Here is a 25,738-nt window from a genome sequence, read left to right as displayed (position 1 = left end):
ATAGGTGTGCTCTGTTTTACTGATGTCATCCATAATTCAAAACATTAACCATTGGGGAAAATGAAGAAGCAGGACAACTTTACAGCAGGTTTCTAATTTGACTAATAGGTGTGTGGATTACAGTGATACTGCATACTAGATGTTTAACTACTTAAATACCACCTGTTATGGAAGCTACATAACTTTATTTTGGGAAATAGCAGGTGGTTTCACAAAATGTTTCTTCTTGGAGAGAATAAATGTCAACTTTATTGAATTCTTTATTAAATAGTCTGTGTGGGCTTGGTTTTGTAGCTACTGCAAAAGATAAAATGAATAAATAAGAGTAGTGGCTTTTCATTAGGGCCAAATGCTGCTCATCTCAGTCCCATAATTAGTCCCCAGGACTTAAGTTTGTATAATACAGCAAAATGTATACAATGTACAGATAGAGTACTTGCTGACAGAAGTACTCTACACCTTAGTTAATCACTTTCAATATTATATGTCAATGCTGTATGTACAGAGAAACTTTATTAATACTAGTGAAATGGAAATTTATCTGTAAAATGGCTAAAATGTTGCATGCTAAATATGATGGAATTATGTAGTACTTTCTGGCCATGTGAATGAATGTAGCACTTTGAAGCAGGGTATATTTTTGTTATATAGAAAGAAGGAAATCAGTGGTTGTGATTTTCTAAAACAGGTGTCATTAAGTTGTGTTGACTGCTTCCAAGGTCAATGTATACTCCATCCTGACTGGCTCAGTAGAAATCAAGAGATTTTCTTTGAACTTATGGTGCAGAAAATCTAATAATATACACATACTGGAAGGGAATCTGTAGAGCATGGGACTATGAGTTGGGACACATAGGGTTCTGTTCCAGCTACTGTCAGGGTTTTGTTGTGCTACTACCTTGCTCTGGACCTTTGGGAAGTTCCAATCTTGTCCCTTATTTTTCTTCTCTAACTATGGGAATAATACTCAGAAGAGTGTGTGAAACATTAAGAATGTTTGTAAGGCTCTTTGAGAGCCTTGGGGCTTTTCTACGCTTGAAATGCTCCAGCGGCACAGCTCCAGCACTATAGTCCTTCATTGGATACTCACTAGAGTGATGGGATGGTTCTCCCATTGACGTATGTAATCTGCCTCCCTGAGAGGTAGTAGCTAGATCGTCAGAACAATTCTTATTCCAGTGATTATTCCAGTCTTATTCGCTCGGGGTGTGGATTTTTTTATACCCTTGAGCAGCGTAGCTGAGTCCTAAAATAATTGCTATTATGCATGTGTGTTTCATGGAAGGCTCATCAGAATCTTAAGACTTTTTTGGGGGGGAGGGAGGGATTCTTTATCTCCACCCAGGGGCGGCACCAGCACGCCAAGCGCATGCCTGGGGCAGCAAGCCAAGCTCTGCCGGTCGCCGCGAGGGTGGCAGGCAGGTTGCCTTCGGCGGCATGCCTGCGGAGGGTCCGCTGGTCCCGCGGCTTCGGCGGACCTCCCACAGGCAAGCCGCCGAAGACAGCCTGCCTGCCATGCTTGGGGCGGCAAAATACCTAGAGCCGCCCCTGCCTCCACCCATTAACAATTTTGTTTTTAAAAGTTAATATTGCATCCTTAAGAAAATCCTGGCATAAATTGAAAGAGTTCTGGATAGTTCTGATGAGTTATTTCAGGTTAATTCCTCTGAGAGGAATAACAGTTAATACAGGAATAATTTAGAGCCTGATCTGATTAGGACTATTTACTTAAGTGAAATCAGCAAACTCTTCTACATGCTGGCTTATTTGGCTTCTTAGACAGTAGATTCCTTGGGTGTGGACAGTTTCCTTGTACCTGTCTGCAGAGTATCAATTCATAGTGTTCTAAGTAATAAAAATTCAAATCCTTCATGCAAGACATATTTGGTTACAAGGATATTGAAGTTCCATAATTGATGGACTATACATCAAAATGATCTAAACATTATTACATCATGGGTAGGTGAAATAAAGGTGTACCCCATTTTGTGAGAGGTTCTGATTTAAGAAAAACATTTAATTTTATTTTTAGTCTAAGGTATCAGTTTTAATTGAGTGTCAAATGTCTGGATTTAAACAAAAGGGCACTTTTTCATTATTTGCATGCATTGGCTATTCTGAACTGATTGCAGAGCGTAGGGGAAGAGGGCAATTAGAATGGAAACGAACAATATTATCTGTCTGTCACTGCATCTCTTATTGTAGAAACATTAGAAAATGCCACCCATATAAACCTAAACATGGAGACCATTGCAAGAGATGTGAAAGGAAAGTGTCTAAAACTGTCCCAATGAAAAATATCTTTGGTAGAAATTTTCTAACAATGGAAAGGAGATGGACTTTGAATAAGTAAAACTAGCAAGCCACCAAACTGTGCTTCGTTTCTTTGTACCTAATGGAAGTTATGATAGAGATAGCTACTGTGTTGTGGATGAAATAAATTAATCAGTTTTTTACATGGCAAAAACAGCAATTTGGACTACAACTTCACCTGGGATCTCTTCTGAAAAGAGTAACAATTTACAACAAATTAAAATGTTTCTAGTACATCCAACCAAGGCTTAGTTGAGCTATGTCTCACTGCAGATAAGTCTCATTTCATGTAAGATTATAAGATAATGCTTTAGCCACCCAACCACTTAAAGCAGCACTTTAAAATAAAACAGTTGGTTTTATTGTATTCAAAATATATTGTATTAAAAATGTGTAAGCAGTGATACAATTATGACTTGTTCATTCATCAAAAGCAATATTTTCTGTTGAAAACAAATCCATTTTATTGTTTATAAGAGCACACTTTTTCTAAGTTGTGCTATGTGTGGGTGAGATTCACGTTGAACCACAGATGGAAAAAAACACATGGATGAGACCATCTATTGTGGTTTCATCTGATATTTTGGTCTGCCATTTAAAAAAAAAACACCTTATTTTCTGTTGAAGAGGGTTCTTTGGTTTTCATTTCTGATTACAAGAATCCGATGAAGAAATGACAAGACAATTATAGGGTTTAACTCTTCACAAGTGTCAGTAGACAAGAATGTGTTACAGTGGGAAATTTTCCCTGTAGGCACAGGTACCGTATAGGTGTGTCTGTAAGCCGTATTTCCAATGCATTTTAAAGGGAACACAATCTGACACTTCTCTTAAAAATAAAGTATTTTAATTATTAAACAGAAAATTAAATTTAAATTATTGAGCACTATTATAATGGCAGATACCAGTGTTGTAGCTAAGGAGGAAACAAACACACACCTCTTCTTAGGCTTGATATACACTTAAAAATTAGATAGACCTAGTTGTGTCGCTGTGCAAAATTTTGCACCTTGAACACCATAGTTGGGCCAGCCTGACCTCTGGTGTAGTCTCCTACCTATTTACTGCCACGTGAGGAGGTGGAAGAACCTCTTTGTTGATGTAGAAAGCATCTACCCTAGCGGTTCTTAACTTTCCTCTTTCTGAGCTCTCCTCCCCCTGCCCTATCAACGTGCTATAAAGACTCCAGGGCCCAGCAGGGTGAGGGGGACTCTGGTGGCTGGAGTTCAGAACCCTGAGTGGGAGGGGCAGCCTCAGGCATAGGCGTAGTTTGACTTCTATTTTGGGGATGGGGGCCAGGGCAGGGCCTGGTGGGGCTCGGGCCAGCTCTGTATGGTGGGGCTCAGGAAGAAAGCACCGCCTCCACCCCCTGACTCACCTCAGCAGGCCACCAGCCTGTCTGGGTTGTGGGGGTAGGGTGCAACCAAAAATCATAACTCAAAGCAGGAGGCTCAGCTCGGAAAGTTTGAAAACCACTCAGGGTGCAGGCAGGGGATAGCTAGGGTCTGTGTACAGTGAGGGGTGTAGCTCAGGATGGAGGGAGGGGATAGCTAGGAGCTGTGTGCTGTGAGGTCCTCTTCCACCCCACAGCCACCCACAGTTGCTGCTCCCTGAGGGCTCTGCTGGCCCTGGAGCCGGGTCCTCCCACCTCAGTGGCACTTACCACCATCGAGAGCAGCAGTTGCCCTGCGCTCCCTGACTCCAGCTTTCAGCCTCTGACCTGGCCAGGCCTCGGGGGAACTGGGGAGAGAAGGAGGGGCAGTGGAGCTGTCCCTGGGACTGCCCCACTCTGGATCTGCAGTTTGAGGGGGCAACACTCCTGTGGTCCCCCCCTTCAATCTCTGCCTATCGGCTCAGGGCTCCAGCCCCGCAGGAAACACCAGGGCTCCTCTGAAATGGATCGTGGCCCCCTGGGGGGCTGTGGACCCCCAGTTGAGAACCACTGGTCTAACCTGCAGTACAGCAGCAGGATAGCTGCAGTTCTGTACCTGTGCTGCTGTAGTGTAGACATGGGCTTAGTTATTCCTAACTTTCTAAAAAATAATTAATTTGGAGTTGAAATTTCTCGTTCTTGGTTTTAACTCCAAACTTTTATTCTAGGGCGAAGTTTTGATAAAATCCAGTCACTACTTTTTAGTTATCCACGTGTTTTAAAAAATAGTGTTCCACTTCAAAAACACGATTCAGATTCTCTTTTCATTCAGCCAGGTTTCAAAGGCTTGAACTTTGAGTCCTGTTTTTGAAGCACTGAATGCCCTCAGCACCCTATTAGGACTTCAGTGGAAGATGATGGTGCTCTGAATCTTGCAGCTGGCACTCCACTTCTCACATGATCATGTCCTGATTGTGTACATACACAGGGCCGGTGCAAGTGAGTTTTGCACCCTAGGTGAAACTTCCACCTTGCACCCCCCCCCCCAGCTAACCCTGCCCCCCCCCACGGCAGCTAACTCAGCCCCCTACCCGGGGAGCCCCCCCGCAGCAGCTACCACCCCCCCACCGCGACAGCTAACCCCTCTCCCCTCCGCCCCCCCACGGCAACTAACCCTGCCCAGGGAGTGTCCCCCCACAGCAGCTAACCCCGCCTGGGGAGACTTCCCTCCTCTCCACCCCCCGCCACAGCAGCTATAACCCCACCTGGGGAGACTTCCCCACTCTCCCTCCTCCCGCCACGGCAGCTAACCCTGCCTGGGAAGCCCGCCCCAGCTCACCTCGGCTCCGCCTCCTCCACTGAGCACGCCGGCGCTGCTCTAATTCTCCTCCCCGCCCAGGCTTGCGGCGCTGATTGGAGGAGACTTAGAGCTGGGCTGTGTGCTCAGCGGAGGAGGCAGAGTGGAGGTAAGCTGGGGCGGGGAGCTGTTCCCCTGTGCGCCCCCCCCCCTTACTGTGGGCAGCCCTCCCCTCACGCCCCCCCACCCAGCTCACCTCCACTGCACCTCCTCGCCTGAGGGGACTTTTAGGCGCCCCCAACCACTAGGCGCCCTAGGCGGCCACCTAGTTTGCCTAAATGGTTGCACCGGCCCTGTACATACATATGTCAGTGAGTATAGGTCACTGTGAACACGTGAAAACCAAAAACATTAGATTGAAATAGTATGTGCCATGTTAATTTTCCATACATAATAAGGACAAATGATTTCAGATAGTGACAAGTGGCTTGTTTGTCTACTCCCTTGCACCTTTGTGTAGTCACTTACACCTGTACCAAGTGGATGTACAAAGCTACCATTCTGATTAGGTGGCATTGTACAGTCATTTGATATTCATTTTACACAAGTACACAATGTGCACGCAGGTAGAGAATTAAACTCAATGACTTAGATCCAGATTCCGGACTTCTCGCTCAGGCAAAATTGCCATTGACTGCAATGGAATTTTTACCTGAGTAAGAAGGCCCATTCTTTCACTTATGTAAGAGAGTGTGTGAATTTGAAAATGGAGACTCTTGTACCCTTGTCAGTCCTTCCTTCTCATTTTGTGCTTTTTTGGAGGGCTGTCTGTGTCCAGAATTCGACATGTCCCTTAGAGGATGTGAAATTTGAAATAGGCATGCTTATAGGTCCCCTTCTGATGACAGTTGGAAAGTTAAGACTCTTAAAATTACATAGATGAAGGGGAAATGCACAACCTATTTTCAGGACCTGAACTCACTATTACCTCTGAAAATAGGAAGCAAACACTTTTTATCTAATTGGCTACAAACTATATGGTTTATACTCAAGGGAATTTATAGGTCTAGGCTGTGGACAAGGGGTGCTAATCCCAGCTCAGGAGAAAGGGTGAAAAAGTGCCTTTTAGCTCCTGGCACCAGTCAAATCCCTGAGTGTAAGTGAGAGCAGAAGGTAAGGCCTGTTTATGGAGTATTCTGACAGGTTATCAGATCTGATTATATGCTCTCCCTCACCTGTTGACATTCTTAGAAAAGTCTGAGTAGTGCAACGTATAAATTCAAACACTAAATAAAAGGGCCAAATGTTTTACACTCATCTGTAGTTAAATGAGGGGACTCTGTTCCTTGCTGTGCACCTGAATCATTCCTCCCTCCTCCACCAGACAGGCAGACAGGGCCCCCCATGCACACAGCTCCCCCATACCACACAAAAGTCCGTGTTTGCCACTTCCATGGCACCAGCTCTCCTTTTTCCTAGGAGCCAATGGAGGTTTCATCTTAGGCATGGGAGATCATCCACTTCCCAGCTCTGCAGAGATGAGGCAGAAATTGCTATACAGCCCAAGTTTGTGTTACCTGTCCACAGAGCCTCCCCACGCTGAGGGGTCTTGAGTGCAGCTGTGATCAAGGGAAGATCTGGCAGCTTGACTCATTGGAGCTGAGCTGCCAGAGAGCAGGAAGAGGATGTGCCACGGTTCCCAGAGTGGCACAGAGGCAAAGGATTGCTGCAGTTATGGGCCTTGTTTCCTGTGGATCTGTCAGGACTTGGAGTAGAGCCACATCTCATTTCAAACCAAGCCCCTTCAGAGAGCGATTTGGGGGATGCTCTATAAGAAGAGCTTGAAGGAGGTTTTTTCCTCCCATCAAACTCCTTCCCAAAGGTATTTCTGAGGCTGGGATGATGTGAGTCTGTTTTGAAAAATCTCCATTAGCTACATGCTAGTGGCAGTAAGTAGCACTTCCCTCTTAGATGGGCGAGATCAGTATGTACTGCCCACTTCTTCAGAAAATGCTCAGCTCAGAGTGATTGACCCAAACAACTGTTGCCCCTTTTCAACCTGAGGGCCCCTTTTTGACCCTACTCAAAGTTTGGGGCACTGGGGGTGTTCCAGTTGGGAGTAGAAATTGGTGATAGGTATTCCTTTGATGCGGTGGTGTTTATTTACAAAGTCCCATGTCTCTGAATGCAGAGGGAGTCAAATAGCAGGTAACAACTCCTTTTGCTTTCAGCACCAAGAGCACTCTTTTCAGCCTGCACCACTGGCCCAAAAATCTCTGTCCAAGTTTCTTTCAGAATCAGTCACTGCAGTGCTTTCAGCTGCTCCTTCAGCCTGTCTCTTTTCCAGCATATTCTCTTATTCACCCCTCCAACTTCCGGCCACAACACCCAGTCCAACCCTCAGCCCACCTAGTGCTAGTTTCTGGGCAGGCTCTACCAGGCTTTGCTTTAGGAGTCACTGCCATGCTGTCTGGAGTGGCTCATGACTGGGAGTGCCAACCTCAGTGAAGACACCCCAAACTGGTGGTATGTTCTGTAATTAGAGTTCACCAACCTAGTACCTAATGTGATCTCCTGGATCACTATAACAGTCTTCCCATGAAGTCACAGACTGTCCCCTTGGGCATTCCAGTCTATTCTGCCACCCAGGCTAGCTGGAATTAGTGATAGTTGGTTGCCATACACCAAAGATCACGAAATATTCAGGTTGCTTCCAGTCCCAAGAGACCAGTCATTTACCCCAGATCAATTTGTACCTCCGATCTCTCACCAAAGACAACACTTGTAGCTAAACCCATTGTCATAAACAGATAGTTAAGGGTTAAAGTCTCTTTTACCTGTAAAGGGTTAACAAGCTCAGTAACCTGATGAACACCTGACCAGAGGACCAATCAAGGGACAGGATAATTTCAAATCTCTGTGGAGGGAAGCCTTTGTCTGTGTTTCTTTGTTTGGAGTTAGTCTCTTTTTGGATTTAAGAGAGGCCAGTCATATCCTTCAAGTTCTCCAAGTTTCCTGAAATAGCCTCTTCTATTCAATATAGTGAGTATTAGTTAAAAAGGCGGATTAGTCTTTTGAGTTACTTTCTGTATTTGCAATTGTGTGTTTGCTGGATAAATTCTTTATTCCTGTTTGCTGTTACTTTGATTATTCTGAGGAGGAGGGAGGGGGAAGTCTCTCCAGGTTTATAAGTCAGACCCTGTGATATTTTCCATCCTGGTATTACAGAGATAGTGTACTTTCTTTCTTTCTTTAATAAAATCTTTTCTTTTTTAGAACTTGATTGATTTCTTCCCTTGTTTGGATTTTCAGGGGAAGGGGAGGGGGAAAAGTGAATCCCTCTTTGTTTGATTCAAGGAGTTTGAATCAAGGTATCTCTCCCAAGGACAAGGGGAGGGGGAAGAAGGTGGGGGAAATGGATTATTACCCTTTGTGCTGAGATTCAAGGTGTTTGGATCTGTGTTCCCCAGGAAAAGTTTTTGGGGGAACAGGGAGTGTGTCAGACACTTAAAAAACTTGACTGGTGGCAGCGAGAACCAGATCTAAACTAGGATTTTAGTTTAGAGGAGTCCATGCAGGTCCCCATCTTGTGAACGCTAAAGTTCAAAGTGGGGAATAAACCTATGACACCCATAGTTAACTAAAGATTTATTAACTAGGAAAAAAATGAGTGTTATTTACAGGATAAAGCAGGCAACATATATGTACAAATAAGTTAGTCGGTGGTTCAAAAGGGTGACATGTAATAATCTGTCAGCGTTGAGTGTCTAACCTAGATTGACCTGGGGGATAGCTGCTTTTGTTTCCTAGCTCCAGCCCTGTGAGAGTCCAAACAGTAGAGAGACAGAGGAAGTTTTCTTGTGTCCATGTTTTATCCCCTTCTTCCAGCACTTAAGCTAATGGGATGAGCGTTCTTGCACGTAGAACCTTCAAGGGTGTGGGAGGGGCCATTAACCCAGTCTTTGTATCATCATGTTCCACAATGGCCCACTTTGTTTGGATAGTCCTTGATAGGTGCGGGCACCACTCTTCCTGCTGGGGTTCACAAGTTCAGAGCAGGCATTTTTACAATTACAAAGCAAAACTTGCATATTATGATATAACATGGGATACAGACATTACAAGTAATACATGTGTAACCTTTGAGTGGGCTACAGTTTACTGCCCGCATGAAATCTGAGCTCAGCTACAGGGAATCTATTAAGCATATCCAAAATTACCACACCCAATTCCAGAAGCTTTTGGATGTGGAGTGCTAATTGTGCATCTGCCTAGCAACAGTGACTCAGGGTATGGCTACGCTTGAGATTTGCGGCGCTGGGAGTTACAGCGCTGGTTGTACAGCTGTGTAGGGACAGCGCTGGTTTATGGCCACACTCACAGCTACCAGCGCTGCAGTGTGGCCACATTTGCAGCATTTGCAGCGCTGTATTGAGAGGTGCATTGTGGGCAGCTATCCCACAGAGCACCTCGTCCCATTTTGGCGCTGAGTATTGTGGGAAGGGGAAGGAAGGGTGCGGGTCATTCCGCTTCCTGTCCCAACACCCCATGGTGCATCGCTTCACATCCCAGCAGTCACAGTTTTCCTGTCCACGTTTCTTGCCATTGTGAGTGCAGCGCAATTTCTGTGTGAAATGGAGCCTGAGCTGCTGAGGACTTTGCTCATGAGTGTCGCCAGCACATCACGTTTGGCAGTTGAGCTATTCCTTCAGCTCCAAAGTGACAGTGAGGAGTCCGATGATGATCTGGAGTTGCCTGACGTGTGTGACGTGAAATTGCTTGTGGCGGTAACGGAAATGCTCAGCACCATGGAACGCCGCTTTTGGGCTCAGGAAACAAGCACTGAGTGGTGGGATCACATCGTCATGGAAGTTTGGGATGACGAGCAGTGGCTGCAGAACTTTCGCATGAGAAAAGCCACTTTCATGGGACTGTGTGCTGAGCTCGCCCCCACCCTGCGGCACAAGGACACGAGATTGAGAGCTGCCCTGACGGTGGAGAAGCGTGTGGCTATTGCAATCTGGAAGCTGGCAACTCCAGACAGCTACCAATCGGTCGCGAACCAGTTTGGAGTGGGAAAGTCGACCGTTGGAATCGTTTTGATGCAAGTTTGCAGGGCCATTAATCACATCCTGGTAAGGAGAACCGTGACTCTGGGGAACGCGCAGGACATTGTGGATGGCTTTGCAGAAATGGGTTTCCCTAACTGTGGAGGGACAATAGATGGGACGCATATTCCTATTCTGGCACCACCCCGCCTAGCTTCCGTGTACATAAATCGGAAGGGGTATTTCTCTATGGTTCTCCAGGCGCTTGTGGATCACCGTGGGTGTTTCATTGACATTTACACAGGCTGGCCTGGAAAGGAAGCTGCAGGACGGGACATTTTTCCCAGACCGGAAGATCACAGTAGGGGACGTTGAAATGCCCATTGTGATCCTTGGGGACCCCGCTTACCCGTTAATGCCTTGGCTCATGAAACCATATACAGGGAAGCTTGACAGGAGCAAGGACCATTTCAACTACAGGCTGAGCCGGTGCCGAATGACTGTGGAGTGTGCTTTTGGCCGTTTAAAAGGACGCTGGAGAGCGCTTTATGGGAAGCTAGACTTGGGGGAAAGCAGCATCCCTGCGGTTATATCCGCATGCTGTACCCTCCATAATATTTGTGAAGGGAAGGGTGAAACGTTCAGCCAGGCATGGACCAACGAGGTACAAGTCCTGGAGGCTGAATTTGAACAGCCAGAGAGCAGGGCTACTAGAGAGGCCCACAACAGGGCTACAAGGATTAGGGATGCCTTGAGGGAGGAATTTGAGGCTGAAAGCCAACAGTAATGGTTTTTGCCTTAAACAGGAGTGAAGTGCAGTGGGCACAGTGATTTTAAGTGCCTGTGTTTTCCTTGGGGTTTGTTATCTTTCACTTTATGCAATAATAAAAACTGTTTCATATGCCAAGAAATCATTTATTTAAAAAAAAAAGTAAGTAAAACGGCAGGGGGGTTGGTTGTTGAACTGTACAGTCATAGGTTTGCATATGTACTGCCAGGAGTGCTGTGCACTTCAGGATTATAATGCTGCATGGTGATGGGGGTTGAGTGCAGAGGGTAAGGGTCATAGTTCTCTGGGCTCATAGGTGACCATACAGGTGTCGGGGGCAGCTGGTGGTGGTGTAGGTAAGAACCTGGATGCTGGGGAACGGGGTTTGGAGCTGACATTGGTGCACAAGGGCAAGAGGTTTGGGGGGGGGGGGGTTTGGCACGGTAGTGCTCTGCCTGCATGGCTACCAGTGACTGGATACAGTCCGTTTGGCGCTCCATGAGGCTTATAAGCTGCCTCGTGGTTTTCTTCAGCGACAACTCCTTTCTCCTGGTTTGTGTTTCCTTCCAGTGCTGAATTTTGTCTCTCCATTCCTGCATAGTTTTATTGTCTCTTGCACACTGATTCATAACTGCCTTCACCAAATCTTCCTTGCTTTTTGTAGGTTTCATTCTTAGGTTTTGAAGCTTTTTTTCAGTCTCTGATAAGGCCGGTCCATTTCTAGGAGTAGTCAAGGACATTAAAAAAATACAACAAATGATACATTTTAAGAGAGCCAGCATTGTGTATAATCTCAGTGAGGTAGTTTCCAGTCTCACACTGTAGCATTCCTCACACATTCCAAACACAACTAGAGAATTAACAGCCTCGCAGCCATGGTGAGTAAGGGTAAAAGTAAGGGTAAAACATTAGTGTAGAAGTTCATAAATCCTGGAAGATATGTTCCTGCCGCAGGTTGCCTGGGAAGGGGGGCTGATTGGTTCAGGGATGCACTGGTGTTTCTGTGCTTTGGGAAAAGCAGAAAGCTGCTGTTGGGACCTGCAATGAACAGTGTCCCTCCATTTCCCACAGGAGTTAATCCTTGAAGATATCTCCCTGCTGCGGGTTACCTGGGAAGCAAGGGAGGGTCTTCTACAACAATGCGGATTCCGCCCTGGCCCCTATGCAGCTTGCCTGTGTGCAGCAATGGTCCCCCCACCCCTCCTGGAACAGTGGCGCGGACGCGTTAGCCTGACTGGGACAGGGACCACACTGGCTCTCCCTTTAAACTTGTTCAAGCGCATTGCCCATGCTCTTGCTGAAACTGTTGAAGAGATTACCGAGGCCGATTACTGTGACATGATAGACCACATCAATTGGGATATTCCACGTCTAGGCATGCATGCATGCAGCCATACCCACCCCCTCCCAAAACATTTCCATTGCAATAAAAGCTGCTTACCTGGGACCTGCTCCTGTGATTCTTCAAGTTCCAGGTGCTGCGACTGGCTAGCTTCCTCCTGGCTTGAGAAGAGCTCCTGACTGCATGCCTCCTGGGACTCCGGGGTGTCTCCCCCCACCCCAGTACCCTCACTGTCTGTTTCGATCCCACCCTCCACCTCCCTCTCCTCTCCCTGCTCTGAACTGTCCATCGTGGTCCTTGGATTTACAGTGGGGTCACCCCCATAAATCGCGTCCAGCTCCTTGTAAAAATGGCAGGATGTGGGGGCAGCACCAGAGCGGCGGTTTCCCTTGCGTGCTTTGCAATAGGCACTCCGCAGCTCCTTTACTTTAACCCTGCATTGCAGTGCCTCCCGGTCATGGCCCCTCTACAGCATGGCCTTTGATACCTGGGCAAAGGTATCATAATTCTTACGGCTAGAGCGCAGCTGTGCCTGCACAGATTCCTCACCAAAAACACTGATGAGGTCCATGAGCTCGCCGTTGCTCCATGCTGGGGCTCATTTGGCATGTGGAGGCATGGTCACCTGGAAAGATTCACTGATTGCACTCCACACCTGGCTGAGCAAACAGGAAGTGGATTTTTAAAATTCCCGGGGCATTTAAAGGGCGGGTCACCTGAGGCCAGGGCAGTAGAGTCCGAGCTGATGAGCAGAGTGGCTGAACAGGCATTCTGGGATACCTCCGAATACCCTGAAGGCCAATAACAGCGCTGGTGTGTGGCCACACTTTATGACCAGCGCTGCAATGCTTATACTCCAAGCAGACCCAGGTGTACGGCCACCACTGCAGCCAGGGAGTTGCAGCGCTGGATGTGCCCTGCAGGTGTGGACAGTTACTAATTGCAGTGCTGGAAAGCCTCCACCAGCGCTGCAAATCTCAAGTGTAGCCATACCCTCAGACACAGCTCATTCCTACTCCCCATTCCTAGATCTCTTTAAGAGATCCCCCTATTAGGCACATGGGTCACACCTTCCGCAACTTACAAGCATTTTATAGAGTCTAAACACTAAACACATCCTTACAAGTCTAACACCTCTCTTGAACGACAATAACATACAGGTGATCTGGTCTGGTTTCCAGCAGGTGCCAGCTCTTGCCATCAGTGTCACAGTCACCCCTTAACAGCCTCTTACAACTGTCTTAAATGGGGGTTCACACATCCATTTGAACAAGGTTTGCCAAATAACAAGGGCAAATCCCTTCCTCTTGTGAAGCTCCTGCTCGCTATAGGTCTCTATCCTGCAGGTCTCAGTCAGGCAAAACTCTAATTGACTTCAAACTTTTGTCTGAGTAAGGCCTGCAGGATCAGGGCCATTATAAGTAGCTCATACATGTGCTGAGTAAAGGGGTTCATGGATCACAGGCAAGTGCTCTTCATACTGAGTCACAACGATTTTGTCGTTTTTATGCAGAAAAACATATTTGTGTAAATATGGCTAAAAAGAAGCAGGAGTTGAAAAGTTTTAAAACTATTAGCACTCTGTGGGGAAAGCAAGTATGGTCGCATTCTGGATAAGAATGCAACTAATGTTGCTGTCAGCTGATTTCTGGATGTTGACTGTAGGGTTTCCAACTTTGTATTTGCAGAAAACTGAGCATCCTCGCCCTGCCCCCACCCCTTCTAAGAGGTCAAACCCCCATTCACTCCATTCCCCTACCTTCGCTCACTCATTTTCACCAGGCTGGGGCGTGATGGGGTGAGGGCTCCAGCTGGGGGTGCAGGCTCAAGGTGAAGGAGGAGTTTTGGGGAGCAGGCTCTGGGTGGCGCTTACCTCAGGCAGCAACCTGGAAGAAGCGTCATCTCCCTCCGCCTCCTAAGTAAAGGCGCCACCACGTGGCTCTGTGCACTGCCTGCACCTACAGGCACCACCCCCTCAGCTCCCATTGGCCATGGTTCCTGGCTAATGGGAGCTGATGAGCTGGTACTGGGGGCAGAGGTAGCATGCAGAGCCCGAGGGAGATGCTGGTAGCTTCTCAAGAGTTGTGTAGATCTGGGTCAGGAGCCTGCCTGCTCCACCAACTGGACTTTTAACAGCCTGGTCAGTAGTGCTGACAGGAGCTGCCAGGGTCATAGAATCATAGAATATCAGGGTTGAAAGGGACGTCAGGAGGTCATCTAGTCCAACCCCCTGCTCAAAGCAGGTCCAATCCCCAGACAGATTTTGACCCCAGTTCCCTAAATGGCCCCCTCAAGGATTGAACTCACAACCCTGGGTTTAGCAGGCCAATGCTCAAACCACTGAGCTATCCCTCCTGAAAACTGGACCCCAGCAATCCTAGTTGACCGGCTCTGAAACAAGTTGTATTCAGGCCTCACTGGCAGAAGGGATAACTGCCATGAAATGGATGGGGCCTTCTGGGCTGTGGGTTGACTGTTTGAAGTTATAATATAGAAGTAGGACATCTCCTTGACAGAAAAAGGCTCTTTTAGAGATACAAGTGGTATGTTCTGAAAATATTTTTGAATATCTAAAAGGAATTTTAGCCAGATTATTTTTAATGCTTTGAGAGTCTTCCTGGTTGGCATCACTGTCCAGTCTAAGTCATTTGCTTCTGTCTGGTTTTTCCTCTTGTTTTAGCCTGAAGCTTCAGACAAAATTAGTTTGAGAGAGAGAGCATCCAGCTGAATTCCAAAGGTAAGAGGATGAATCATATAAGAATTAGGGTTTTTTTTATATTGTACTACTTGTGTTCCTGAAATGTGCCCAGGAATAGGAGAAGGAAATACTCCATCTTGCGTTCTGCTGCAAAGTTACAGCTTCTTTATAAATATGCAAGTAAACAAGAATATTTTTCCTCTAATAAGCATACATAGAATATCAGGGTTGGAAGGGACCTCAGGAGGTCATCTAGTCCAACCCCTGCTCAAAGCAGGATCAATCCCCAGACAGATTTTTGCCCCAGATCCCTAAATAGCCTCCTTGAGAATTGAACTCACAAGGCTAGGTTTAGCAGGCCAGTGCTCCCCTCAGCCTGGGAACGTCAAAGATAGGATCCCACCTAGTTCCTCAATTTTAGTGTAATTGTCTAAAATGAACAGTATCTCAAAAAATGTGACAAGACAAAAGTAGGAATAGCTTCCTAACTTTTTTGCTGCTTTCCCATTCTTAAATAAATATCCACTACACTGCCTGGAGAAATGTATCAAACTTGACCAGGAAGGGACCACGCTCAGAACAGATAAGGTAGTTTAGTCTTCTCTGGTCATCCAGTCCTTAGCCTCTTTTCTGAGGCTGCCATGAGGAGTGCTAATTGTGACCTGGACATCTGCCTACTAAGAAGTGGACTGAGCCCACCTATTAGTTTCACATAGTACATCAGGTAACCATTAGATAGCAATAATTTTTGTTTGTTAGATTAATATTGTGAATTTCTGGCTGCTGTAATCTGTTAGGTTCTTTAGGAAATAGCATGGCAGTTTCTTGGAAATAAACACAATACAAATTTCTCTGTCTAAATCCAAAAGTGTGGAAATAAAATGTTGTCAAAAGGTAGTATGAGCCTGGATGCGTTTACATATGTGTGAACTCTAAGTGCACATACTCATGTGCGCGCACACACACACACAGAAAGAATGTTTTAGAATAACTTAGTCTGTGCATATTTTTCAAGGGAGGTGTATATCTTAGGGTTTTTTTACCTGTGCTTTTCTTGACATCTAGTACCCTTTTTCTTGTACAAAACTGATTGGTGGTACCTTCTGATTGGCTATGTATGGTTGCAGGACTAGCAGTGAAATAGAACTTGAAAGGTGACTTGCAAATTAAATAAACATCTGAGTTTCCAAGACCCAAATTAAATTTTAACCATTTTTGCATTTTCCAGTTCTGAAAACTGTTGCCAAAAATGTATTGTTTCTGAATCTCTGACATACCTGCAGCAGAAGCCCACGACACCATGAGCCTTGACTTTTAGAGGGAAATCAGGGGCAATACAGAGACCTTAAAGAAAAATACTAACGACAGCATGGGAGCATTAGGAAAACAATAAACAGAGAAATAAGAGAAGCTAATAAAAGAGATTAGCAAGAGCTTTAGTAAAAACATGTCACTACTAGAGACAGAAGGGAGGGACGAAAACCCGCTGTATTTACTTTTGGGTACTTCAGATCTCAGGCTTTTACAAATGTGTTTGAAATTGTTCAAACTACTTTAAAACACATGGAATTTTGGAATAGCCAGTGTATCATAATACTTTATCAAAGTCCAGTGAAAATTCCTGTTTAAGGGCTAGCTTGTGGTTTCAGACAAAGCTTTGAGGAAGGGATGGATCAGCTCATGAGGAGCGCTGGAAGACATTGTGATTCAGTAACACACATCTGAGCTGCAGTTACTCCCCTGCTCCCCCCTTGCTCCCAGGGTAGGATTTTACTGCTGGCCTATTTCAGCAGTAAATCATTTGCTGCCCTGCCAACCTCCTGACACTAGTTTAGCTATTCTGGCTAGAGATTGGAGGGTGGAGCCATTTCCTCATCTGTTTGCTCTGAGGGAACAGGCAGGTGAGTAACCTGAATTGCTCCTGTGTGTCTAGACTTAAGATCCGGACAGTCTGCATAAAAGGTTCTAACTCCCTTTTGTGGATGTGTAGTCCAGGTCACTAACCCGCAATTAGTAATGAGACTGAGTCACAAAATTCCAGTTCCACTCCAGGGATTGGGTAACCCCCTTTCCGCAGTAAAACCTGCAGGAAGGGACAAAGAGGAAGCAAAGCTCAACGCAATTCTCATCTTATCTTTGAATTTCTTGATTTTTTTGTCTGTCAGTGCTTTACTATATTGTTATAATAATATTTTTGTATTGTTTTCAAAAGTATTTGATGCGTGGGTTCATGTCATTGCACTCTCACCTCTTCCTTTCCAGGTATTTCCTGATCTCTGTAACATGCATGAGCAGTATTTCTGATGGTCAAGGTTGAGATCTTCAGATGTGCTTTGGCTATTGTGGGAAACTGGTTAGATTTTGCATTCTATGGGCCAGATTTTAATATCAATGAGTAAATCTGGAGTGCCTCTGGTTTAAGGCAACAGGGTTGCTCCTGATTTACATCAGTGTAATTAAGATCAGACGTTGGCCCTAAAAGTCAAGGTGAGTAAATAGTGAAGGAAATCAAGGGCTCTCTTGTCCCTTTCCTATTTTGGAAGCAATGAAACAACTCACTACGGCATGGTAAGAAAAGAAAACTGACATCAATCATTCATTTCACAAATCCAAATAAACCACAGGATTTTCTTGTTTAATTCCCATCTGTGGGAGAGCATGAAAATACTTGTAATTTTCATCTGAATGCCACTATGATTCCAGATTTGTTTGTTTAGTCAGAGAACTGCTCTAGTAGATAAGTGTCAAGCCTGAAACAAGGTCCTTTTCAGCTTTTAAGAAATGATGCCAGTTTCTACTCTATTACTGTAGATCTTTAACTGGCTGAGTTTTGCATTTTAGGGCAGATTGTTGAAATAATTAAACAATCATTATAAGAGATCTTCATTGATAAGTTCTAATACCTTGTATAGTTAACTGAAGATTTATTAAATAAGAGTTTTTAGATATAGCTCTGACTTTTCTCTATAACAGAGAATGGTCCCGATGTTATTCACTAAAAGATGCTGGTTTAGTGATTCTTTGGGATTTTAATGATTTAGATTAGAACATAAAGGGTCTGATTCTCTTCCGATCATGGTGTAAATCAGGAGTAACACCAGGGAAGTTAGTGGTATTACTGGTGTAAAAGCAATGTGAGAGGAGAATCAGAGCTAAAGAATACAGTTCCTATATGAATGTGACAATTTTAATTGGGATTAATTTAACAGTGGCTTAAGTGTACCTTCCCGCGTGTGCAATCGGTATCGAGAGGGATTATTGATGCATCTAAAATATTTGGTCATTCCTGCCGGTCTGTAGCCACATCACTGCAAGCTGTGATCTCATTAGATTATGAGCACTTAACATGCAAAGCACTATACAGATACTAAAAGTTGTTATATTACCATGTTGTTTAAACATGATCAGGGCAACTTAGTAATTGGACAGGATCATGAAGGCCTTGAAGGAAAATGGTGTTGGTGGCTTAGTAGGTAGCACTTTTCCTTCTGATTCAGTATTGAACCAGTGTCCCCAGCATGATCCTATGGGCTTTGTGAAAAAGGAAGTGCTGTATCTTGGTAAACCTGTAACCCTGAATATTTGTGATTATTAAAGATCCCATGGAACTTTTTCACAAGACCACATATGTTAATCTTGGTGTCTTGGCAAAAATTCACTTCAAATTCCCCATGCAGTTTCCAATGGCTATTGTCTTTCAATTTCCTGCCTAAAACTTGAATAGTGTTGCTGTGTGCTGTAAGTGCATATGAGCTGCTGTGCTTTGCTCTGGTGGTGTGCAGCTTATATAATCAATCTGTATTTTCTTCTTTGCAAAAAAACTTTTAGAGTCGAACAAATAATTAAACTCTGGGCTTTTGCTTTTAGCCATAGAGTTTCATTGTCTCCCTGACTTTGCAGGGCTAGTAGTTATGCAAAGTACATGAGGGTTTGGCCTAAAAAGATGCCTTGGTTAGGCATCTACAGGATTTGGGGCAGGATTTCCTTCAGAATCTTGCTAGGCAGATGGAGGAAATGTCGTTTCCATGCTCTCATCCCCAGTACAGTGGATAGCTCAAGACCATGCTGCCCTTGGATACTAGGCTGCCGGATATGTGCCATGACTCCCCCAAGGGGATTCCCAGACAGGAAGAATGAATTCATGCAGCTTTGAGTAATGTTCCTTTACCTCTCTTTTTTCAGTGACTTCACTTTGAAATGGATGGGGGAACATGCCCTTTAATAGACAGTGCCCCAACTGTTTCTCTCAATCCCTGACCCCTCCTCCTTTCAGACCATGCAGATATTCTGAGAGGTGATTTAAGGCAGCCATGCTGAGGGTAGAACATTACAATTATTTTTCCCTTATCTCTCTAACTTCTGTAGGTGTGACTCCTCCCTCTACCACAGAGTGGATTAAAACATAGAGGCCACAATTGGTATAGTCAATATATAAAGGTTTTAGGATCAAATTTGGAAGAACGGTTGTGTATAAATCCATGCCTCTGATAATTACCATAATATCCTAATTAGGATTGAAAAAATCTTTTAAGGTTGTATATGCTGTGATGTGTTATTGCAAGAGATACTTATTTACAATACATTGAATGCCATCCAAAAATCAAATTATTTAGTTAGAGATGGGCTGAAATTTAGACACCATATCAGCCAACCAGGGTGGAAAACATTTTTCAGCCCACCCCACTCCCAGTGATTGCGGGGACAGGGGATCCAGCCAACCAGAGCAGAAGAGGGAGGTTAAAAAAAACCTGATTGGTGCAGCAGTATGGCACCTTCCGGAACCTGGTGCCCAGGGCAACCACCCTGCTTGTCTGTCCGTAGAACCAGTCCTGAGTATCAGTCAAGTAGCCATGATCAAGTTACTCTTTCAGAAGAACTGAGAAGTTGGTTTAAATTCTTGATTAAAAGAGTGACTAAATTGAATAATTAATTGTACCATGTAAGTTTTGATTTTCTTTAATTATTTTAAGTTCAAGGTTTACCTAAGGATGAAGTCCTTAAATCCATACGCTGCAAGCCACTGGTCTCAAATACTGTAGCTGTTTTGTTCAAGAAGATGTGACATTCCACAGTTGGCTGTGGATATTAACACACACAGTGGCCATGCAGAGATTGCCATGGTGAATAAATAATCAACCCATTACATAAAGGCCAGTTTTGCAGCAGGGGAGTATTTGTCGAGGTATCTGTATGCTCACATCTCAACTGTTTTTTCTATCAAGAGCTAGCGAATTGACAGAACTGAATAAGTGTGTGCTTTTTGGGAAAGGGAAGCTTTGAAATATGCATATAGTCACAGTATTGTGTATAACCATCGTGGGTAAATGTAACCAACAAAAATTAAAATAATCTCGGGACCAAATTAGGGGTGTAAATACCGTTAAAAAATTAACCATTTAAACTATTAAAAATGTTTGTTTAAACTGTTCAACGGGGCTGGCGTGGCTGGAGCTGGAGCTGGGGCTGCTGCAGCTGGCTGGCGCTGCTTTGGACGCTGCAGGAGCTCCACATTGCCTGGTCCCAGACCCTGCTGCAGAATTGTCAAAGTGGCCAGGAATGGAGGGCTGCAAGTAAAGGAGGAGAGCCTCCGTACCTGTGATTTCAAAAGCTGACCCTTGTTGTGATTTTTGGAGGGGGCTGAGGACACAGTAGGAGGCGACCCAGGGAGCAGGCGTGGTGGTGTCCACCCCCCAGGCTGCATAACCGACCAGCCAATCACAGGGCCCTGGGTTGGAACCCTGTGGAGCAGGGAGGGTCCAGGTTCCCTTACCCCCGGCCGCGGACTCTCCCCACCAGCCTCAGATACCGAATCCCCCTCCCTCACACTCCCAAAACAAAATATTTTGAAATTGATGTTCTTGTCAGTTTCACCATTGCCCTGGAATGTCAGTTTTACTCAGCAGTTGTCTGGGCTCCCAAGGATATGCAGCTCCTGGGCAGACCCATCATGCAGACTGCCCCAATGCTAGGGACCCCAGAGCTTCCAGACTCTTAGGCTCGCTTCCTCTCCTGGTCTGGGGCTGTCCAGAAAGTCCATATAGTGAGGCTGCCCCCGAGCAGCAGATGCTGGGGGGATCTAGTCCCAGGATTTCTGGGCTCCCAACTGTACAGCAGGGAACCTGGAAGCTCTGAGAGCCTCAGCTTGAGCCAGGGTTGTCAGGATGTCTGGGCTCCCTGCTGCAGTTCCAGGAACCAAGCCAGGGTACCCTGGGGCTTTCTGGCTTCCAGCTGGAACCAGGGACCCTGAAAGCTCTGACATGGCAGGGCTGTCTTGGAGCCCCAGCTGGAGCCTGGGCTCTCGGAGTTCTGGGCTCCCTGCTCTTCAACAAGGAGCCTGGCACCACTGCCATGCAGTGGGGAGCCTAGCAACCCCAGTAGGCCAGGCTCCAGCCTGGAACACGGCTGCCCAGGGAGTTTCCAGCAGACATCTGCCTGTGTTTCGTTGAATCTGTGTAATATATTTGCAGAAACATTTTACTTCATTGAACTGGTATTTTTCTCATCAAACTACTCTCCTATCATGAGTAAGATCATCCATAAATTGGTAGTGAGCCATTTCCAGCAGTACCTGACCTTCACTGGTATCTCAGACCTTTCTCTATGAGACCTTGCATCCGAACACAGCATGGAAAGAGTCCTGAGTAACAGATGGAAGATCTTCTTCTGGCTAGGGACAGAGATGAATGTTGATGCAACTTGATTTATTGTCTGGCCTTGGAACTGTTGATCATAAGGTGCTGCTGATCTATCTGAGAGATCTGGCAGATACGGGCAGGCCTGATATAAAATGGCGATCCTAAAGGGTCATGATGGACAGCTGCTCCCCCTGTCCGGGGCTTCATATATGAGAGCCTTTAGAGTCCTCAGTCTTTTCTGTTCCTATTTGAAATTGCTAGGAGTGTTAGTGCAGAATGCAGAGGTATAGCCTACAATGACAGACATAGACTGATGGCACAAACCTCTAAGTGTCCCTTAAATCCTGGTCAGAAAGTAGTCTTTCCCAGGTATCCCAGGAAGAAATAGTAGCCTGGATGAAAGACAACTGGTTCAACTGTAATCCAGGAAAGACTGTGATACTGTTGATAGGAAGGTGGAAGAAGGATTTTGCAGAGTTGGCTGATACTGCAGACTCCCTCTCAAATGACAGCATGTGCCCACCACTGCTCAAAGCTGTGTACAGCCTCAGAATCCTGCTAATCTCATTGCTCCTGGACACCAAAATACTAGTTGTGACCCCCGGTGTCTTTCTTCTTCAGCTAGCAAGGAAACACGCCTTTCCTCTCAGGTGAAGAATTACACCTGATCCTTTCATTTACCTCCTGGGTGAACTGTCACAACTTACTCCAGAACCAGAAATGAAGGCTGTGAAGAGGCACTTTATCCAGTTCATGGCAGTCTGCCTTCTAGCGGGGACAGACTGATGGAAGAGTGTAACTGGGGCCCTGCATTGGCTCTCCATTCATTGCAAGTTCATTTCAAGGAACCGGTCCTGGTCTTGGTGTTATACTAGCCGAGAAGCCCTCTTCTCCCTTCATTCTGTGCCAGAGAAACTGTTCAGTTGGCTCATGACAGCTAGCAGAGCCTCTGAGTTAGGCTAGAGGGAAGCAAGAACGGAGCTTTCTCAACCCAAGCTATCAAAATCCCCTGCCAACTAAAATAGGGTGAGCCCAATCTTGCTATGCTCACAGCATGCTGCAAAACTCTCATCTTGCTGAAGATGTTCATAATGTTATTTGAGGAAGGAGACCCGGCAGCACTCTCCTGGAAAACAACAATCAGCGGCTAGAACAAGAGTGAGTAGTAGTAGGATCCTACTTTGGAGAGAGCTTGTTGTGATTCTTTGTAAACTGTCTTTCAGGCCTAGCTGCTTTAGAGAGCAGATACGGTTTTTGTTCCCAGCTGCACAACTGAGAATTGTCCAGAGCATTCCAGGACAATGGGGATGGAGGGCAGCTAGCTACCACTACAGCAGCGTGGGGGCTAGGAAAGGAAACATTGACAGTGATCTGATCCTAGAGGAATTGGACACATTTTATAGTTTCACTAGAACTAGCCTGAACACTGGGACAGTGGCTGGAAACTGGGCTGTCAGTGTAAAACTGGTGTAAGGGATATGGTGTATCACAATGGTCCCCAACCTTTTTGTCTGGCGGGCGGCAAGCGGCGTCATCGAGAGGCTTCCCTGCTGAAATGTCACTGAAATTCGGCGGCATTTCGGCGGGTGCATTAAGATGCCCCCGTGGGCGCCATGGCGCCCACGGGCACCGTGTTGGGGACCCCTAGTGTATCAGATCCAAAGTTTCAAACTTCAAAAATAAAAGGGGGGACGTTTTGTTTGGATAGTGAACATGGCCTGTCTTAAAGCAGAGATGCTTAGAACCCCTTTGAACCCCACTTATTATTAGGGTCAGTAATGCTGTAGGAGTTATGAGGTGCATATCTGATTTGGCCAGCTAGAAAATATTCAAGAAGAAAGAAATAATTCCCTCTATTGGGCTGAAACTAGTATGTGAAATTTACATTTGCCCCTCCTTTGAAAATATTCAACATGTAAAGAGTGAGATGCATGAGCCTTAGGACCCACTCTGGTCTACGCTATGCACCTAATGTAGTGTTGTGCATGGTCTTGAGTGAATGCCTGCTGACCTTATCCAGGAGTGTGTAAAGAGTGACTTAACTGTGCCTCATTGCTTATGATTACATGCAGAAAACTGAACACATTGGGATAACAGAGACTGTCCGCAGTAATAGAAGCATCAACAAATTCTTTTCAATGGTTTCTAGAGTCTGTGTGCATTTAAAAACATCCCTAAGCATGTGTATTTCTCAACATTTAAAATAAAAGTCCCTTTTAAAAATCCATTTGAGTTAATATTTTGGAAGATCCAGTTTCTCAAAATCTGCATCTACTGTTAATATTCCAGTTCAATTCAAGCTGGTAATTAGAAAGCAGAACTAACAGAGTAAACCATGATGAATTCAAAACTTTTTTTTGCATCTGTTCAGCATGTCCAAATAGTTTCAGTGAAAGATCAGAATAGGATAGGAGATCAAAGAATACAGATCAAGTCCTTTATCAGACAGCCAAATGGTCTCTAATGCTTTCCAGTGTGGGAACAATCTAGTGGGTCTCTTGAGGCAGTACATCTTACATTTCTTTTTACTGTGAGTGCATTGTGTGTGGATTCAGCTTCAGATTTCTGTTGTCACAGGTAATCCTGAGAAGTTGTAACCCTTTTAGGACTGTTGTGCTGCTGCAGAAAGTATTTTCAATATTTCAGATTTTAACATTCATATGTTTAATTCAAATGGAACATTCCATAGAATATATTTATGAGAAGGATGGAGGAAAAAAGCATCTGAATCCAGTCAATAAATATAAAGCTTATTTCACAAGAGACTTAATGATCCTATTATTTTAACAAATCACACAAGATGGTGTCTGATACCAGGCATAAGTAGCAGAGACTTATTTACCACATCTTCATGAAAAGCTTTTTCCATCTACAGCAGCAGGGAGGGCTTAAATTTTTTTATGTGAATTGCCAAAAAATGCAGATTCAGGTCAACTGATGCAATTCACAAATTTGGGCCAATTTTGGTGAATTGTTTCAATAGAATTTAAATAATAAAAAGAAATGTTGAAATGGTTGGTTTTGGCATTTCCAAAAATGAAATTTTACTCAATTTTTTTTTTAAATTGAAAAAATGTAAAATCCTCAAAACCAAATTGTTTTCAGTTTGACCCAAAGTTTTCAACTTTTTTGATTTTGATGGAAAAAAAATTGAATAAATATTTCGGGTCAACCTGAACCAATTTTTCCCCCACTGATTTCTCTTCCCTCCTCCCTTCTGCAAGTTTGGCTACCAAAATGAAAACTTGGTTATATGCACAACTCTGTTTGGAATTCCTTCCCACACTGAAGAGAATTGTTCCTGGTTTCCTCTGTGGTAGGACAGTAGACTTTTTTTTTCCCCCTGTGGAGAGTTGGAGCTTACAGCTTTTATTTTATTGTTGAAAGTTGATTTGTCCTTAACATGTGGCAGAACACTGAGCATTCCCTTCTCTCGATCTTATGATGCCAAAGGCAGCCTCATTGGGGGTGTGGGACATGTTTGGGGGAAAAGTGCTTAATCTAATCCTAGTCACATCTGTTCTGTCATGTATTTTATATAATGCTTGCCACCAAAGTTTGCTGGGAAAAGATGGGATCTAGCTGACCAAGGGGAAGAGCATCTTCACTCACCAACTCGCCAAGCTAGTGAGGTGTGCTTTAGATTAGGTTCAAATGGGGCAGATAACAAAAGCCCACAGGTAAGCATTTTTTAAAAAAAGCAACCTTAACAGAGGGGTACCTCTTGGTGGTGGAGGGGGGACATAAATTTACAATAGGGTCATAGGAGCAACTAGAGGGAAATCAGTGGGGAAATCTGCTCATTGTCTTAGATTTCTATACACAAATGCCAGGAGTATGACGAATAATAAGGAAGAACTGAACATATTAGTCCATAAGCTAAATTATGACTTAATTGGAATCACAGTTTATATCTACACTGCAACGTCAAACCAGGCTCAGACTCAGGTCCAAACCCCCTTTTCATCTATATGCAATTCTGTCTAACCCAGACCTGGGCACAGGACCTTGCAGGGGTGTAAGGTTGGAGCCCCAGTTCTGCAGGGGCTTGGGCCCAAACGTCATCATTTTGCAGTGTGGATGCACTCAGGCCCGGGCCCCCTTGACTCTGGTCCCAAGAGTCCCCCAGTGCTGTCCCACAATCTCATGGGACAGCGTCCTAAGACTATCCTAAGACTGACCAATCGACTCCCAGGAAATGGAAGCAACTCCACTGGTTCAAGTACAGCTGCTTGGCATTTAACCCTTCCATTTTGTTTTGAAC

The 25,738-nt window shown here is 45.0% G+C and overlaps 1 protein-coding gene across 7 annotated transcripts in view; it reads left to right on the top strand.

The window, feature by feature from the left end:
- The window catches only part of PLEKHG4B (pleckstrin homology and RhoGEF domain containing G4B), a 203,262-nt gene that overhangs the window by 31,114 nt on the left and 146,410 nt on the right, over positions 1-25,738 (top strand). For 4 of the 7 annotated variants that reach the window (XM_039525799.1, XM_039525800.1, XM_039525794.1 and 1 more), the window contains exon 2: positions 14,822-14,878. The exons of 2 other annotated variants lie outside the window; for them this stretch is intronic. The gene's annotated coding sequence lies outside the window, so the exon portion shown is untranslated. Of the gene's footprint in view, positions 1-14,821; positions 14,879-19,692; positions 19,779-25,738 lie in introns of those variants that run through there. One more of the 7 variants, XM_039525795.1, reaches the window with a different exon arrangement.

The sequence above is a fragment of the Mauremys reevesii genome, linkage group 2 (assembly GCF_016161935.1).
Source record: "Mauremys reevesii isolate NIE-2019 linkage group 2, ASM1616193v1, whole genome shotgun sequence".
NCBI classification, from domain to species: Eukaryota; Metazoa; Chordata; order Testudines; family Geoemydidae; genus Mauremys; species Mauremys reevesii.
The sequence above is the reverse complement of the archived record's forward strand: the minus strand, read 5'-3'. Positions and strand labels throughout refer to the sequence as shown.